Source organism: Dromaius novaehollandiae, chromosome 22, assembly GCF_036370855.1.
Source record: "Dromaius novaehollandiae isolate bDroNov1 chromosome 22, bDroNov1.hap1, whole genome shotgun sequence".
Lineage (NCBI taxonomy): Eukaryota > Metazoa > Chordata > Aves > Casuariiformes > Dromaiidae > Dromaius > Dromaius novaehollandiae.
Genome location: NC_088119.1, coordinates 7,574,828 through 7,589,808, shown reverse-complemented (window position 1 = coordinate 7,589,808; position 14,981 = coordinate 7,574,828). Strand labels below are relative to the sequence as shown.

The following is a 14,981-nucleotide window of genomic DNA, read 5'->3' as shown; positions in this document are numbered from 1 at the left end:
TTTCAATTTGAGTATCTTTTGTGTAACATCAGATACTTTACGGTTAATTTTTTTTTTAAGGTAAAAGTCATATTTGAACAGAATCAAAAATAAGCAAGTGCTAAAATATCTGCAGTGCTGGGGCTGTGCCAAACACCCACAGATTCTGTACCCAGCACTCAAGTCCTGTCAAGTAGCTCAGCACATCTTTATTCTAATCATTTAGTTTCATTTTATGCCTAACAGAGAATTGTCCTGATTAATCAAGCAAAGCACAAGAAAAGTGCAGAGAAGGTTTGGTCAGCTTTGGGCACTTGGTGCTGTTATCACTGCTCTAAGCTCCGCAAGACTCTCTTGTTGAAATATTTAGGCATATGTGCACTGATATATATAGCTCACTACTTCTCTTCCCCAAAGTCTTTTAAATATATAATTAGATAACTCTAAACAGGGAGGTGGCAAGAACTGCTGGAGGTTATATAATGACTTGCACAGCTAACAGGGAAAGGCCAATGGGTTAGTGACTTTCTGGCAATGCAACTCAGTTCTTGGCTTTCGGTCTGTGACCATTCACTGTAGTCCTTGCGACCCCAGCGGGCATGGCTTTTCTCAAGGGATGAGCACCATCACCAGAACATTTGGGGGGGGACTACAAATTAAAAAGTAAAAAAAAAAATCACTGCTCTAATCAGAGGGGGGTATAAAGTGTGAGGAAACTACATTTGTCGAATAAAATAAGGTCTTCAGGAAACTGCTAAGCATTAACACGTGCGTTGTGAGGAACAGAAGTGACTATTTTATTCATGTTAAAGAAAACGAGTGATTCGCAAGCAGCCTGCATGCTGACGACGCAAGCCGTTTTCAAGTATGTAAAAAAGCATAGTTCCAACACACTGCTGTGATCAAGGACGATCACTTTACCTATAACAAGTGTTCCTACACTGGATGTTCTGAAGGCATTTGGAAGGAAGAGGTCTAGCAGAGCCAGGATACTAACATGAACGAAAAAAATGACAAAAAAAGAACACCCAAAACATCACAGACAACAACAACACTGTATGAGATGGCTATCATCACAGCCAAAGCTCTGGGGACACCTGCTACCATACCAGTTGGACCTGATGCAGGAGAAGCTGTTGTTTCCCTCGGAGCTTCCTATTAATTGCCTTAATCTCTGTGCTGCAACAGGACAGCCTAAACTCATGACAATATGGTAATGCAACACTCTTTATATAATGCCCTTAATATACTATGACATAAGTGACTTTGCCCAAAATATATCATCGTAAGCTAAAGGAAAGAGACTAGTTGCAGTGCCCAGAAATAGTGAATTAATGCTAGCCAGGTTTTCTCCTCTCCTGTGAAAGAACATACTGCAAACTGCTTCCCTAGAGGAGGCTCAATAACTGGAGCTGCTGCTTGTATCCCCTCCAGTTTGGAAATAAGAATGTTTCTATACTCGATCACTACAGGGCTACGGCAGTAGGTCATAATATTTTTTCTGCCTCTTTTGGTGTAAATATCACATTCAACAACCACTCCTCACAAGAAATGTCAGTTAACTACTGGCTTATATTCATTTCTTTCTTTTTAAAATTTGTATTGTTCAATAATTCTTCCTATTTTTGAAAGATTTTAAGAGCAAATTGAGGGAGACTGATTTAAATCAGTACCTTTAAGGAGGAAAAAAAACAGCTAGAAGAGGCAGTGCAGCCCAAAGGATAGCAACAACACACAGACCCAGAAAAGAGGCCAACATTTTCACAGAAGTGCTCCGTATTTAGTTCTCCAGCTAATGTCGATACAGTGTGCAGTCCTTATCACCTCTGAAAAAAACCAAGTCTTGAGAACATAGGCAGAAGACCAGGAAGGTACAGAGATCTGTAAGGACAGGCTAGCATACATACACTGCAGGTCTATAAAGACAGACCGGCATACACAAAGGGTGACCAAGTGATTGCTTCGATTTTGAAGCCCAAATGACATGAGGATGCTTCTTCCAGAGGTGTAAAAATGCTCTGCCAACAGCACTGGCCTCTCAAATTTAGGAAGTAGTTTTGGATCGGACTGGAATACATAGAATCATAGCAAGGGACATGAAGAGACATCAGGATACAGCACCAAGGCAACAAAGCTGGGTAGAGTTTGAGACATGATAAAGGTGAGTTTTAAGCACAACAGAGATGAAAATAATCCAAGGGAATAATTCCTGTTCCTCCAAGGCCTTGTATGCAAAATGAAAAGATAAAATCTTTCCTCTGTCACTTGCAGAATAAAGAGGCTTCCCTTAACTAGACTCTGTATGAAGAGAAAATAAATGCTGTTTCTTGACCTGGAGGTCAAACCGACAAGAAACACCCCTGACTACTATGCTCCAGTCAGAATCAGGAGAAAGGGAGTAAGAAAACAGCCTGTTTTTCCTGTAGATTCACTTTCCCCACACCCTGAATTATGCTCACTTTTATAGAAGGAAGTCATTCACGCTCTTTTGTTGAACAAAAGCAGCAACCAGACAACTGCTATCAAAGACAGGAGATGTGTCCGATTTGTTAATACAAGCGCCCATGATTAGGATGCATACGGAATATTGGCTGTACCAAAACAGAGAACAACACAAGAATAAGGTCAGGCCAAAGGCAGAGGCTGCAACAAGGGGAAGGACAACACTGAGGCAAGGTCAAACAGAAACAAGACATTTCTAAGCTACCCGTGTTTGGGAAACACCAGCTGTCCACACTGAGGATTGCGGTTGTACAGGACTGGCTGGTGACAGAAGTCACCTTGGATCGGTCATGATGAGTCCTTGCATCCAGAGATCTGAGAGTACAACTCCACTGTAACACTACTGCTGTTCTTTGGACAATACTTGAAGTAGGTCTCTGCTCTACGGTCTCTCATGCTGCCTGTCCTCAGAGAGCAACTCCCAGGAGAGGTGGCTTACGTTCTAATATTGAGTTAATGATTGACTCTGTAAATGTTCCCGAGGTTGTATTGTTAATAAATTTGCAAAAGAGGGTGACCTGAGAGGCAAAAGTAACCTTGTAGTTTGGAACAATAGCTTCAAGATTTGTATCTCAAAAAAGTTTGGGTGCAGATTAAAGTTAAATCAATGGTGAGAAACATTAACTTGGGAGGAAAAAAATCAAAACGAAAAAACATCAAAGCATGCAGGAGCTTAAAGTTCAGGTGCTTCTGAAAACTGAAGCAGTCTGAAATAGTGCTCAAGAATTCAGATCTGAGCAGGGACTAGATTACTCCCATAGAGAATAAGCTGTGATTTCAATACGCCCTGGTGGAGCATTATCTCTGTTTTGTGCTGTCCTATGGGAAGGAACACCTATGGGGAATAACTAAGTATAAAGAGACTATCCTTGTAGCTTGGTGAGATGATTTGAGTGATGATGGATGAATTAGAATAGGGCAAGAAAGCAAAGGACTGGGAAAAAAACTGAAAATAATTAGGTAAAATAAATAAAGACCCTCAGAATCTAAGTGACTTTGATGGGAACCAAAGTCATCTGGAGGGACAGCAAGACTTTTCTTCTTTGGTCCGGGAGGGCAATGAGACCCTGGCAAGAGGTGCAGGGAGCCCCCACTGCATCTAGGGGAGAGAGGAGTTTCACCAAGAGAAGCCCAGGGCCAGTTTTGCTGGAGCTTGAAATATTTTTTTAATTACTGATCTTTCAGGGATAAGGCAGATAGCCCCTCTTCTCCAAATCATAATTATCTAAACTAATGGCTGAGGTACAGGAATCTGTAGAAAGTCAGACAGCAAGATACAATGTATGCTGGGGCCCAAGCTAACACAGAAAAGAATAAGGATGCCTGACCCAGAAAGCTCAAGATTTAGATAAATTTCATGTATGCCAAAAAGATACACTTAGAAGTTTCAATGTCAGCTTCCAAAAATGTTCTTAATATAGGCCTAAAGTATTCAAATGATTGTCCCTTACCTTATGCCTCTTGCTTTTGGCTTTGGGGGTGTTATATAATGTCCAATGCAGTCAATGGGAGTGGCTTTTGAAAAACTTCCAGGAGAGCCATTACAGTTCCTTCTTGGCTGCCTTTGCAACACGCTGCAAGTCTCATTTGTGAAACCTATGTATACGAACAGAAAAATATCTGAGCAAGTCAAGGAGGAAAACATCCTTCAAACATGCTTTGCGCAGCCCACCAGTAAGGAAGTATCGCAACAGCGGCAAACGGCTGAGGACACAGACATTGTAAATTCTAGTAATCCATTCAATATTCAACTATAGAAAAGAAATTTAAGCTCCCCGAGTGTCATAAATAAGTCCGGCACGAAGAAAACCATTTACAAAGTGCAATATCTGAGCGTGATCTCATATACAAAAAGATGAACTGCAGCAAAATGTGTAACTGGGAATGAAAGGGAAAAAGAGTGAAGTGTCTTAAGATTTAGCACTTGAGGAATATATAACAGGTTTTGCCAAGAATTATTCACATACATCTGCACAAGCCCCATCCATCTATTTTTTACTTTTTTGTGGGCCAATAAAAATAGCTGTGTATTGTCAGTTCTAAAAATAAGAGTTTAAGCTTTATACGGCATTTGTATCACAGTACAGAAAAGAAAGTGATTATGTTCAAATTAACTTTTCTCACAGCTTATATAGCTGCAGCCATATTAGATTGAGGGTGTATCATAATTTTTTCCTCATCCTTAGACAGGAACAAGAGAAAACACACACGGAAAAAGACCCTTGTTTTCTGCCTGGACTGTTGAGGTATACTTTAATAGGCTTAATAATGACTAAATAAAATTAACAATAATTTCTTTCCCTACAAGCAAGCTTCAAAAACCAAGGCCATTTTTCTACATTAAATTCAGAAGCACACATTTACAACCAAGCATAAAATCCCAGGGGCCGTTTTCCTGGAGAGGGGGTAGAGGGTCCCTGGGCTGGGCTTAGACACCAGGTCTTCCCAACGTGGGCTCTGCCTCCGGCACACGATAGAGAAGACCCCACGCAACCCGCTCCTCATCACACACCTGCCTCCAGCCATACCCCAAATATGTTTTAATTGCCCCACAACAACACTCATTCTTTTATGTTCCCTTCCAATACTGTAAAAATCCATAATCTGATAGATGTTAATCCCATATAGTCCTAAACTCTCCTTATTTGCAAGACTGGAGTATAACCAGTATCGACAAGACCGTTCTCCAGTGGATGCCATGAAATTGGGTATTTAGTCAGCCAGCACTATTGCAACACAGCTTGTTTATTCAGTCGCTGTTGATGTTTCCTATAGTTTGTTTAATTCACCGCAGTGACACCTATAGACGAGGGTGGAGCAAATTAACCTGCTTGTGAAGCTGCAACCAGCCATCAAAGCCAGCGAGAGCACCCAGAACTGTTTGCATTTGTTTATGATAAAAATGGATAATTTTATCAGCATTCCCTTTTCCTTTCTGTTTAGGAAACAAATGCTAAACCTTCTGGGGAATATTCAAGAGCGCACTTTCCATTACCACGAGCCATACATTGACCTCATCGGCAGCAACGGCACTGAAGAGCACAATTTCTGGACTAGAGCGTGGAGCAGATGAGCGCTGCTGAGCTCTCGGGACAGTTGTCGAGGGTAGGAGTTGCCAATCCAAAGCGATTTTTGCCTTTCAGCTAACAATTGTATGCACATGCCGTAAACGTCCCCCTCCTTCCTCGCTTCCAACTGGCCTTCCAGATGCTATTTTTGCTAAGCGTTCACGGCAAATCTATTCAGGACTGTAAAAATGCCAAAGGTTCTTTACACCAGTCATTTAGCTCTGTCTGCCGTGGCTCCGCCGAGAAGAGCCCAGCTCCGCCGCCAGCGCTTTCGGCAGCAGGCTGCAAACACACAACTGCGGGCAAACAAGCTGGAAGTATAATGAAAAGATAACAGCTGGAGCACACGGGCCCCGTCCATCGTTCCCTAAGCGTTAGGCAGTTACTTAGCCCTGCGCAGTCAACTTGTAATGCTTCTATGGAAGTTGGGTAACGTTTTATACTCACTTTGCCTTGGCAGAAATACCTAGGCAATAGGCAATGCAATAGTGATAAATAAAATCAAGCGGTGGCCTCGATTCCATCCTATTCCTATTGCTTAAGTCCTAAGCTGTGCAATTCTAACATGCTTTTCCTTGTTTTAAGTCATTCCTTATAGCATTTTCTTTGTTATTTTGGGGAAACGGGACAAGCAAGTTCCTTTTCTTTCCTGCATGGTTCGCTATTGCTATGAGAACCTGAACAGGTCAGGCAGCCTTGACAAAAAACATTTCCGTATTCAAAGAGTAAGATTTCATTTAATTTCAGCTGTACTTGGAAAAGATTGCTTCCAAATATATTTGTCAGGTTTTCGTACTAAGTGAGCTTTCCCTCTTGACATAATCATACATACACACTCCACTACTATTTTCCAAATTTTTCCAGTTGGAAGACAGTACAAACGTGTGGGAAATACTGTCAAGCTTTGGAACATTTTCCAAATGAAACAACTTTCAGTTTTAAAAGCAACACTTTCAGTACTCACCAGGTGTTAAATGTTCAATGCATTACTTTTTAAAGCAAAAGTGTGATTTTGAAGCTGTTTTTAGACTATTTAATTATGAAATTCCAGGTTCCTGCTCCAAGAAGAGCGTCCTAGAGCTCTCTAAGATCAGTATCAAGCCATATTTCTAAAACAAAAAGCAGAAAACTGCTTGCACTAAGGAATGATAACATTTCCACATCTTCTACGTACCAGTTGTCTCAACTGAGTGATAGGGTTGAAGAACACAAGCCTCACCAACATATAGAGATTTTATCATCTACTTTATGAAAACTTGTTAAAAATCAGAAAATTTAATTATGTAATAGAGCAGATAACCAGGCATTTTTCTTCTTAGCTGAGCATTATGTACAGAACCTACATGATTTTATGAAAACAAACGGTAGTCCTCTGATATTTCTGCGTTATGCAGTAATAATATGAACCTGCAATACAAATAGAAATTCAGCGGGCAGTTTGTAAACTGTAAGTTTTGCTAAAAAACAACCTGTAAATATCCACAGAGGAAGCAGCATCCTTGAAAAGCAGTGAGTCTTTTTTTTTCCTTTTCTTTTCTTGACGTGCTGAGCACAAAAAGGAGCTAACATGGATAGTAGCTGGTAGCATGTTTGTCTTACAGGGATTTCTTCACGTCTGAGAAGAAAAGGAATCCTTTAACAAAACAGCAGAGAAATAGTTGTCCTGTTTTTTCAGATGAAGGGCTCTCATTTCCAGTCACTTACTCCCTGTGCGCCTTGGCTTTTGATGTTGTGTTTCTCTTGCTCAAAATTCATTAAGTCAACATTCTGCTACGAGGAGATTCCCACGTACCCGGGGACGCATCTGGAGGACTTGCGGGGGGATGACCATCACGCAAAGGGAGCAGAGAATGTAAATATAATTTACTCAAACGAGTACACCTTACCAGGATGGAGTCCACCATCCCAACCCATACTGGGTAGCCTGTTAACTTGCAAGCAGAGCAATTTAACCCAATGGCATCGTCCATGCAGTAAGTTAGGGGCAGATTTTTAGGAGTGCTCATAACATGGTGAATCTGTAACACTCATGAACAAATGCTGGAAAAAATAAACTCCTGGAGTCCTGATTTTACCAGATGCTTGGAATACTTTTCAAAATCCTGTTCTCACTCTTCAGCGAGAACAGAGGCAGAGGAACGATAAGCAATATAGCCGTTGTCGATGCGTATATACGAATATTAGGCCTCATTCTGCCTGAAGCAGCATTAAGCTCATTTCATAAACACGATGGAAGTACTACAGTAAATAAAGGCATGACAAGTTTTACCCAGAACACATTTGTGTGCCCTTATTTTAGCCTTGTCTCTTCATACATGTACAGGAAGGAGAGCAAAGAAGGGAATAACGCGTGAAAAGCTTCACTGCAAATGAGAGCTGAAGGCAGCTGAGGAGCTCAAAACAGCGCAGGAGCAACCCACAAAGCCCCATCTTCCGCGTTACAACAGCCTGAACGGGCTCCATCGCATCCCATCATACCCGCTGCTCCAGATCACACAGGAAAGGAGGCAGCATACAAGCAGGTACACATTTAACCTTTTATACACTATCCTTTACCCCAGCTGTCCTGTCTCCACATCTCCTCTGTCTACAGAACAGGTCGCGCTGCTCTGGCCCACGTGCGGTTTACGCCTCCCCCCAGCTCTCGTGCATGTTTACCAAGGAGGTGATCTTAATCCTTTTCTATCCCTCTGTCATCTGGAGTCGCATGTTCCTTTCCTACATTATAAATAATGCACAATATTTAGGCTTGAAATACAGTATCCATACAGTTACAGTTTTCTCACAAATGTAAGGGAAATTTTTACATCTGATCCTGTGGAAGCACCGTGGCCATTTGTAAAGCGTAGTCATAGCACATCACACGGGTACTTGAATCTTTAGCCTCACTGTGATCAAATATTTAAAGTACAGCTAATAAATTTAATGTAGACTTTAATTCACTGCCACCCTATCCTTTATAATCTACAGATAAATTATACTGGCAGAATCCCTCCAGAAACACAGAAAAGCACAGACTAAGTTGGATTGACAGCAGTGGTCATTGGCAGGCAGGCAGTACCCATTCATGTATTACATAGACTGTGGATAAATGGAAAATTGGTACCTACAGAACTGTCAGCTCCTCACCTGACATTTACTACAAGAGATTAAAAGAACCAGTTACAGCTGACAACCGACTAGATGGAAACGGCAGGAGAGCTTCCATAGAAAGACTGAGTCTCGTCTGCTTCAGGGAAGGCTGCGATACGTGCACCTAATTAAAGTAATGATGGTCAGTTATTTGGAAGGCAATAAAATCTGTTCTCTCAAAACAACAAAAATCAATTTTCACAATCTATCTATTTGCTGAATAGGTGGTACTTCCCCCGACGATAAACACTCCCAGAGGAATAGCAAATGCACAGTGCAATATAACAGCAAATTTGAAATAAAAGCACATGGGGCATTTGTAAGTGTCATCTTTTGTTAATACTGACATATGTGACTAATCACAGTCAATTTAGTGTTGATGTAAAGTTTGTCATTTTTACAAGGGTTGAGTAATACTAAATATCACTGTGGGCTGGTGTGATTATGTTCTCTAAAAGAAAATTAATACCAGATATGAAGGGCCACATTTGCAGTAGGTATAACAAGTCAGTACTGCCCAGCTCAGGACAGTGCAGTGACGTTAAATTAAATCACCTGGGAATCTGTTTTGCTGCATCCAGCAAAGACAAATTCTTACATATTGGTATCAAAAACAGAAAACTGATAGAAACAGTGGAACAAAAAATAATGCTTGCATCTATTTCAAGAAGCACATACACAAATTAATCCCGAGATCTGGGATGTAAGAATTCTACAGCAAAGCTTAGGGGGAATTTTCCCCTTGAAAAATAAAACAGGTTTGGTTTGCTTTTTTTTTCTTACCCCAGTAAAAAGCACTGACTAATGCCAGAGCCAGCATACCAGAAAAGATGGACACAAGGTCAAATCCAGCACTTCACAGACTACCTTTGACCTCCTTAACACATAGCATCTCGCAATCCAAACTGCGGTACGGACCCTGCATGCTTCTCCTAGTTGTCTCCTGAAACACGTTACAAAAAGGTTAGCAGAGGTAGGAAGTGACAATTTCCCTGTAACATGAAATAAATCAAGTAAGTCTTCACTGCTCATTTTCCTTGCTTGGAGGACAGGGGAAAATAGCCACCACGATACGTCACTACCTACCTTCCTGGAGACTGGTCTAGGAGACCACACGTAAGGGCCCTGGTGACTTTTCAAGATCCTCTGCACTCACTGTCTGCACAGTTTATGAGAGGGAACGTGTTAGTTCATATAAAATGAGGCCGTGAAAAGCAAGCATTCAACTTCTTAGTGGGTGTTTAGGAGCCGGCTTAAAACAAGAGGCTGGCAGGTTGCAACCACGGGGAATAACATACCACGTTCCTTCCTCCTCTCTAGCTGCCAGTGTTAAGGAGATCCATCAGACATGAGAAAACCTGCAATGTTGCTCGAAACCAGTGAATCAGTGCAATTCCCTGTGATTTCAGCTCAGCCTCGTCCCTCCGCTCGAACGCAGACACAACATCGCGGGCCAAGATCTGTGGGTGGGCAGCTCCAGCAGACTCCACCTCTGCACCACGCGGTTCAGGGGACTCGTAAGAGACACCTACACCACAACCTCCCAGCTACAGTCTGTTGCTCCCAACCTTGACGAGCCTTTGATATAAAGTTGTTAAAGTGAACTTTAAACACACAAGGAGCTCTCTTAGCTTAAATAGGAGAGGTTGTGTGCTTGAAGCTAATCCTCGCCCAGGCAGTTTCCTGAGGAGATGCTTTTCTCCAAATGAAGGTCACCGACTGTTTGCTCTTGGCCATACGGACTCGACCTTTGCGTAGAGTTGTATGTCAACAGGGGGGACCTGACAGGCAACCTCGGGTAGGGTATGACTACAGTATAAACATTTAATACAACTTTACATTTTAATTTCATCGTATGTTTCTGTAATGATTTCCTAAGCTCTACTAACTCCCACCCTCCTCCACGGGGCAGGTGCTTCTCAGAAACCCTTTGAAGCACGGGGAAGAGAAAACCACAAAAGGCAGCAGGATCAGAGCAGGATTTGGGAGAACGGTTTAAAATGCCTTTCAGCACCTGCGTTTCAGGAGGCTCGTCCTGAAACCTGGCGTCTGATCAGACCTGGGAAGCCGAGGACGCATCTCTTTTCGCGCTGGGCAGATGGCTTCACTTTAATTACTCTTCAGCATCACATGTTGAATAGAACATTCTGATTTTTTTTTAATTTTAAATAAACGGACTGTTGTCTTTGCCTTCCTATGAATGTTCCAGCATTGAACATTAATAAAGTGAGAGGAGGGGAAAAGAACCAAGAGAAAACAGGGCTCTTTCTGCAGACTTACTCTGTACTAATTATTTCATACCACAAAGACAAAAGTTGACAGAGTGGAACATATGATCAAAATGATGAGCGCTATTAAAAAGCGCTGGCTGCATTTCCTAGCTACCACGGCATAGGAACAAGTTGCTAGGAAACCCAGTCGGCAGGCTCCTTCCCGGCCATGTTGGACTCGGAAATCAGCCATAAAAGGAATTCCCATGCCATCGCACGGTCGCCATGGCAACCGGACAGAAGTGATGGAGCCCAAGTTAGCGGCACACCTTAAGCAAGAATATGTTTCCTCTCTTTTTAACGGTTTCCAAGCCATAAATACAGGGAGTCTACAAGTCTAAATAGCTCCCAGCAAGGCCAACTTTTCCTTTTTTTTTAAGCTCGTTAACATTCACATCGTTTGAGGCATTGCACATAAAGCCAGGCAATTTGCAAGAAAAGAACGATATCTACAGCATCAGATTGCAACCACTTCATCAAACAGTAAGGTAAAATGCACAGATGATGTGAAAATGCACCAGTTAGATGTGCGATTTGGCGAGACCAGGGGACCCAGCGTGGATCAAGGCGCTGTGCATTCAGCAAACCTGGGTTTTGGCAGCGAGCACGTTACAGGTTCACCGTGCCACTGCAGCCAGGTCAGCGGGTGGCATTTGTCCAGCTCTAGGTGCATCTCTTTCTGAGCAGGCCATCTGGCTGCCATTTTAGCCCACAAGAAGATAGCTCATGTAGTCGAGAGTTTACAGCATGATTTAGGTGATCAAACGCAATTGCAATCAGATGGGGCAAATCATGCCGTTAACACTGCCAGCTAGCTCTCCACGACTCTGCAGCAATCCCACGGTGTCTGGCTCTGACAGAGATGCTCGTGGTAGAGGCACCCACTCTTGGGGACAGACCTTACCCTCCCACGGCCTCCTGCCTCGCTGCACACAGCTATCTCGGACCCTTTCACAGCAAAGACGTGGAGTTCAGTTCATGTCCAAAAAACCCATCTGAAGCCCTTTGGTAAAGATGCCACAGGGAGGAAAGCTTTGCTAGGACCACACGCCAGAGTAAGTTTGTGGACTCCTAGGAATAAAGTTGCTCCACGAATCCCACGCGGTGGGATGTCAGCTTCCACCTGATGCGCAATTTCGTTACTTCTAGCAGCTGCTGTCCACCACCTCGTTTATGCACAGCAATTATGCTGTTAAACGGGACGTGTCCCCTGACAGGGGACTTCACTTCCCAAAGCCGGTCAGTGCCAGCCCGTACCAACGTCCAGTCCTCACTCACCTCCCTGGCAGTAGCCGGCTGCTCAGGCCAACGCCGAGGACGGACACAGAGCTTCCCTGTCTGCTGCCGTGACATGCCAACCAAGGGCAACCCAGAACAGGGGGGGGTTAACAGAAGCTGAGCTTCTTTTTCCTCAAAACGTCTAAAACAGCCCATGAACGAAAATTATAAAATAATTATCCTCTGCCTTGAGCTGCACACAAAAAGGTTATTCACTACAAAGCCCTAGCAACCATCTTAGTCTTAAAGAAAAGAGAAAGCAGGCTGCCAAAGCAGCGATGAAATGACACACAACTGTTAATTTCATGTCTGGTTTTCAAAAGTCTGTAATAACAGCCAGCAATTCCTCACAAAGCACCCATTCTTGCTCCCTAATTCCCACCTAGGGATATTAAAAGACTTAACCATTCCCTAGCTGTGTCTAAGATAACGTCCACTTCATTTTTTTAAATATACAGTCTTTTTCCAGGAAAATACTCACATTCGTAAAGGATCTACAAAAGTGCTCAAGCGAGTCCAAAGGACTTAGCAGGATTAGTGTGACATATCTGAACATACAGATGGATCCCTTCTGCGGCACAACATGACTTGAGTTTGATGGCCTCAGCGCAGTGCTTTGTATCAGAGAAGGTCACCTTGTACAGTTAAAACAGTTCTCAGCAGAAGGGAACAGGAACAGCACTAAACCAGACATAAAGCTGTGCAGGTTTGTGCTGTAAGTAGCCGAAAATATACAATTTCATCGTCATCATTTGTGTGTCTTTTAAGGCGACAAGTATTTATTACCAAAGTAGATAACGATCTGAAAATAATAGCAAAGGCAGGAAGGATTAGGAAGAGCTCCTATAATTGTGTTGCAACATGATGTTACTGCATAATGAAAACGGAATTCAGTTCCAGGAGCAGAAATGTCTGTGCAGCTACTGTGATCTGCCACTTGGGAGAAAGAGCTGCCTCACAACATTGATCCTGCTGACTGACTCAGGATTGACATTAACAGGTCTGCTAGTCTCATCCAGCTGCCAGCTGGTCCTGTGTACGAGGGAGTAAACCGGGATCCAACAAAGATACTTCTGGCGGGGGCAAAAAAATTAAAAAAAAAGGTGTATGCATGTATGGAACCAACTCCACGAAAAGAGATGCAAGCACAAACATTTGCGCGGTTTAAATCAGGGCGAATCTTAGGGAAGCAGCCACCGATGTATCACTACCACTCAATGTGAATTTATGCAACACATACTGCTCTGCTCCCCTCCGCACGTCTGCTACGATCTTCGGCTGCGAGTGCTGGCTCTTCGGCACAAGACATGGACAGACTCCTGCTTTTCGCTCGGGAAGTCCTCCCGGGACACAGGCAGAGTGGTGGCTGCAACGGTTCAGCCCGTATTTGAATTCCTGGGGCCTCCCGAGCCGAGCTGAAGCTTCTGCTTTCCGGAGGGCACGGGCAGGCTATTTGTCACTGTGCTACAGGTGATCTAGGACGCAACGATTCAACCTTCTGCCTCTTCAGCTCTTCGGTCAACCCACACGCCTGGCCGAAGCGCCAGCCATCGATCATGGCTTTGGACCCCAGTGCCAGTTTCAGCCTGATGTTCCCTAGGAATTTCAACCTACTGCACAATACTAAGTACACTCGGTTATTGCATGCTGTCTAATAAGCAATTCAATGAGCAATGTATTTTTATTTACATCTGAAAGATGCTGCAGTGAAAAAACTGTGGGCAGGCTATGCATAAATACATGAAATTGCTCCTACTTCACTAATGAACTATTGTTTGTAATAAAATTAATCTCATTCCACCCATGATATATCTGGTTTAATTTTTCAAGCTTCAAAATTCAGACGCAAGCAATTTGTAGAAAGTGAAGCCAAAATTCAAGAGATTCACTTTAAATCAATCAGGCAGTTGTTTTATTTATATAGCAGCCTTCAGAAAAATTATCTGAACGTACTTTACAACGCGAGAACAACTTGGCAAGATCCCAGGAGGGCTGCTGCTAATGGTGTCTTAAGACAGCCTTTGCATGGGGAAAGGGTTCCTAAATCGGCACGCGCCTTTTTCACTTTATATCCTAGAGTTACCGCCACCGTCACTCTAAGCAGGTATTTCTCGAGAGCTCATCCACACAGCTTGTCTACTGGCCAAACCCAGCTGTTCTGGGGCTGGAAACACCTTCCTCGCCCAGCTCAGCATGATTTCGGGGCACTGATATTCACTCCCATGCTCTAGGCAAGGTTCGCAGTTATTCCGTTTCTGCATTTGAGGAAGGGACGTTGACTTTAAGCCTTCTTTGCACTCCGCGTGCTCCGCTGCGACGCCGGGCTTTGTCTACCTGATCTAAGGTGCAAGATAGATGAGCCTCGGAGCTCAACCTCACAAGCAGCTTGATGGAAAATACTTGCAGCAGACTCAGAAACAAAGCGAAGCTCCCGGAAACAAAGCAGAGCTCTGAAGCAGAGCCTCAGAAAACGCAGCTCTCCGCTGACTTGTGCCAGCAAGCCCTGTACGTTTTCATTATTTATGGAGAGCTTTAGATGAGCAATGTGCACTAGGTAAAACGCACTGCACAAATCAGAGTCTGCTTCCAAAAATTTACAGTCTAATGGCATCAAAGGGGCACACTAACAAACAAATCGATACAAAACGCACGCAGCATGATCTACTGCATTTTGAGTCAGAAAGCGGCTAGAAATAGGTTCCGTCTTAAGAACCACCTTCAGAAGAAACAGGAGCCCGTGAACTCTGCTTGG

At 43.2% G+C, this 14,981-nt stretch overlaps 1 protein-coding gene across 1 annotated transcript in view; it reads right to left on the bottom strand.

Moving 5' to 3' along the window:
- TANC2 (tetratricopeptide repeat, ankyrin repeat and coiled-coil containing 2) overlaps positions 1-14,981 on the bottom strand; it is a 278,047-nt gene that overhangs the window by 255,736 nt on the left and 7,330 nt on the right. Inside the window, exons 2-5 of the mRNA XM_064524519.1 lie at positions 9,768-9,840; positions 9,465-9,624; positions 7,019-8,805; positions 3,933-4,077 (exon numbers count right to left, since the gene is read on the bottom strand). The gene's annotated coding sequence lies outside the window, so the exon portion shown is untranslated. The remainder of the gene's footprint in view (positions 1-3,932; positions 4,078-7,018; positions 8,806-9,464; positions 9,625-9,767; positions 9,841-14,981) is intronic.